The sequence below is a fragment of the Mus musculus genome, chromosome Y, assembly GCF_000001635.26.
Source record: "Mus musculus strain C57BL/6J chromosome Y, GRCm38.p6 C57BL/6J".
NCBI lineage: Eukaryota > Metazoa > Chordata > Mammalia > Rodentia > Muridae > Mus > Mus musculus.
In genome coordinates this window covers 77,689,612-77,694,231 of record NC_000087.7, presented here as the reverse complement: position 1 = coordinate 77,694,231, position 4,620 = coordinate 77,689,612, and positions in this window count along the sequence as shown.

The following is a 4,620-nucleotide window of genomic DNA, read 5'->3' as shown; positions in this document are numbered from 1 at the left end:
AAGAACACAGTAGTCTTCTTAGTTTAAAAAAAAAAACAATAAAAATAAAAAGGAAAAAAAAGAACTTAGTTACCTGATTAAAAATTATCATTTAAAAAATTAAAAATAACAAAAAATCAAATAATAATTTTAGCTCAATGAAAGATCATTTCTTTTTTTACTTAACATGTATATTTTTAATCAATTGCCTTTATCAGAGAGTTCTGTGTACATATTCAATATGGTGATGCATATATATATATACACTTACCCGTACCATTTCCTCCGTGTATCCCATTTATCATGTCCCTCTCCCTCACAACTTGTTTTAAAAACTTCTTTAACTCACTTCTTTAAAAACCTCCTTTAGAACCTAAATTATTAGTCTGCAATTTCTCAGTTTAAAAAGAGACAAAAACTGGCCAACCTTCAACCTATGAGTCCTCCCCTCCTCCCAAAAAACGATGAGCAACATCCTTTAACCTTTGAGGTATCTGAATTTTGGTCCTATCTCCCACAGAATATTTTTAAACAAAACATCAGCAATTCTGTTTACCAGTTTATCTCAGTCTAACGTAAACTCACAGTTCTATCCAGAAAGATAAAGAACATGGTAACTGTATATTCATATCAAAAAGATCCACCACTAAGTCTACAAAAAAACATGAACTACCACCACCACCCACACAGAAAGACCTTATATTGGAGAAATTAGGGATTTGGGGAAGCCGAGGATTTCAAACATCTGAAGATTGTAAGTTCAAGGCCAGGCCAAGCCGGGCCAGCTGAAACTACAAAGATAGATCCCATCCTACAGAAACTAAACTGAGAGAAAAAGCTGAACTTGGTGGTGCAAGTCTTTAATCCCAATACATGGGAGACTGAGACAGAAAGATCTGTGGTCAGAATCCATCCCCAATGACTTATGAATCTCTTACAATTATCTCCTCTTCTTCTTTTCATTCATCTTCCTATGCCATTCTACTGTCTGCAATGTTCATACAGTCTATACCAAAGGAACACACCATAGAGAAGACAATGAGGAGGGAGGAATCCTCAGTGTGTTTCTAAGGGATCCTGAAGATCACACAGGACAATCGCCAAGGCATCTCACCAATGGCTCCCTGTTCCCTGACCCACAGTCCTGCAGCTGGTTCTCTGATCCTATCCCCAGGCCCCAAGCTTTTCTCTTCCAAGGGTTCCCAATTCTCTATGGCCCTGACCTGTTCGATCCTCTTCCATGAATACGGTCCTCCACCTTCCATTCACCCTCAGATTCCACAGGAAATGGCGATCAGGAGGCTTTTCCTCACATAGTGGCCTCCTGGGCCTGAGATTCCCCACCCTGTCACACCTCGATTAACTGTCCAACAACCCTGATCAGGGCAGACTATCACTTACAGCTCATCTAAGAGGAGAACACCTTCCAAACCGCACCCTTCTGTGCTTAGCTCCTCAATGGCAAAAAAAAAAAAAAAAAAAAAAAAAAAAAAAAAAAAAAAAAAACAAAAAAAAACGTTGTCAGGGGCCACACCCAGACAGAAGCCTCAGAGGATCCTTTGTGATGCCAGCTGGAGCAAATAGGTCTCACCAAAGGACTGTGCTGATTGGCTGAATACACCCTGCGCATGCGTTCACGGAATACCAAGTACTTTGAAGGGAGTTTTTAGAAGGTGGGAGTAATCTACTGGCTTTAAGACAAATGATTTCCAGTTTGTTGGTTGACAAGTGCTTACAAACTTGAAAATCCAGAACAAATATGTAACATATGAAATACAGCAAATGGCTCTACTTAATTTCAGCTGTAGAGGCTCTTGTAAGCATTTTTGGTTTTTTATTTATTTATGTGCATAAACATTTAATAATGTGGACTTCTGCATGTACACACGCACACCAGAAGAGTCTATGCTGCCCTAAGAGTTCAGAAGGGAACATGCAGATTTCCTACAACCCCTGGTACTCTCCTTTCTCTACTTTCCTAGTCCTCAGCTTGATAGAAGAGTGTGCTAGGCAGTGCAGGCCCTCTCTCTCTCACTTATGTGCTTGGCCACTCAGGCCCACTCTCTCACTTAGGAGTTAGGCTGGGCAGGTACTCTCTCTCTCTCTCTCTCTCTCTCTCTCTCTCTCTCTCTCTCTCTCTCTTAGGTGCTAGGCTTCACATGTCCTCTCTCTCTCTTATGTGCTAGACTGCCCAGGGCCCTTCTCTCTCTTATGTGCTAGGCTTCCCAGGACCTCTCTCTCACTTAGATGTTAGTCCTTGCAGGCCCTCTTTTTCACTTATGTGCTAGGCTGGGCAGGGCCTCTCTCTCACTTATATGCTTGGCTGCACAGGTCCCCTCTCTCACTTATGTGCTAGGCTGAGCAGCCCCTCTCTCTCACTTATGCCTCTGTTGCCTACAGACGCTGCAAGAGAGCACTGTTTCTCTGAAACTGTGATTGTGCATATGTTATGAGCCACAATGTGGGTGCTTTGTGCCTGGTCCTCTGCATAGAATAGGTGCTTTTATTATTATTATTATTATTATTATTATTATTATTATTATTATTATTATTAAATTTCAAGACAGGGTTTTTCAGTGTAGCACTGTCTGTCCTGGAACTTACACCAGGCTGATTTTGAACTCAAAAATCCTTGTCCTCTGCCTCCCAAGTGCTGTGATTGAAGGCATGAACCACCACTGCCTAACCAAAAGTTGCCCTTAACAGCTAGTTTTTCCATTTTTTCAACTAGTCTAGTGTGTATTTCATGTACCCAAGAGCATTCCGCCCATTAACTTGCAGTGTTTTCCTACTTGTGCATTAGATTTCCAAGGCTGGTTTGGTGGAAAGAAATGAAAGGAAGTAGTTAGACACTTTAATAATAATAATAATAATAATAATAATAATAATAATAATAATAATAATAATAGAAACATTTTAATGTGTTTAAGTCTATCATTTTTAAAATGTATGAGTCCTCTTTTTATGGGTTCACCTTCATGAAAGAAGGGGTCATCAGATCACTTTATATATGGTAGTAAGCCACCATGTTGTTGCTGGGAATTGAACTCAGGAACTGTAAAATAATAGCCGGTTCTCATAACTGCTGAGCAATCCCACCAGTTCTAGAAATATATTTTGATTTAATTTTTATTGCATTATGATAAGAAAATATACATAATTTCAATTTATCTGAATTTGTTAACATCTAAAAACATATTTTGAGTAAACAGACTTACATCACATTCTTCTTTTTATTTTGTACCCCAACTCCTCCAGCTGATGCCCACTCAAAACCTATCAAACCTTCCATTTTTTATCATATTCCTTAATATTTATAAAATATTGTAACAATAAAAATGAATATTAAAATGTTGTTTGATAGAAACAACAATCAATTTATATATTTGTCTGCAGCAATACTGAAAATACTATTTTCTCATAAATTTTAAATAACTCCAAATATATTAACTGTATGATATATTAAAATAATATATCACTATTAGTTTTTTTGGTGAACATAAATAGTCTTTTGGTTTGTTTGTTGTTTGTTTGTTTGTTTGTTTGTTGTGTTTTTAGGAGATCTTAAAATTCTTGACTTACAGATTATGCTAACAGGACCCTGAAGTTGTCTTGTGTGAGGATAGTCCAGTGACTGGCAAATACAGAAGTGGATGCTCACAATCATCTATTGGATGGAACACAGGACTCCCAATGGAGGAGCTAGAGAAAGTACCCAAGGAACTGAGATGGTTTGAAACCCTAAATAAGAACAACAATATTAACTAACCAGTACCTCCAGAGCTCATGTCTCTAGTTGAATGTGTAGCAGGAGATGGCCTGGTAGGCCATCTGTGGGGGGAGAGGCCTATGGTTTTGTGAAGGTTATATGCCTCAGCTCAGGGTACTGCTAGGGAATGTAGGTGGGAGTAGGTATGTTGGGGATCAAGGAGAGGTAAGGGGGGAGGCGGGAGGGGACTTTTGGAATGTAAACAAAGAAAGTATATAATAATTGTAAAATTAAAAAAAAATCTTGGCTTACTGTGATACAAAAAAAAAAAAGAAAAGAAAAAAAGAAGAACAATTTATGGACACTGGATTTCATTGTAATAAGGCTGTACTTGAATGTCCCTCACATCACCAAAGTATTTTACCTCCATAGTACTAAGGGTAGAGTTGACATATCTGCTGTGGCAAGGAATGAACTGTAGGCATGATTTTTGGATACTAATTTCCTGCTATGTTCAAAGCTATTTGATTTGAGTGATTGTTGTCATTCTCAGGCCACATGTAACAGGGTACATTCACTTATGGAATGGGTGTTTATTAAGATGGTCTATCCATGAAGTCATTGATCAACTGTTTCAATGAAGAATTGTTCTGCTTGGAGAGTGTCACAGAAGTTAGTTGATGATAGAATTCAGTTTTATTGGATGTGATGTTTTTTCAAAAGCATTCACCTTAGAATAATAGTAACTTATAAAGTCCTCTTCAGAATTTATACAATAATAAAAAATATCAAGCAAAGCCTTTAGTCTCACTCTTTGCTGTTCTCTTATAAGCCACCTCCCAAATTAATTGTCTACATTTATTTTGGTTTATAAAGAGTTTTGAAAAATTTAAGCTGTTCTGAAAACCATAGTATAGTGTAAAAATATCAAA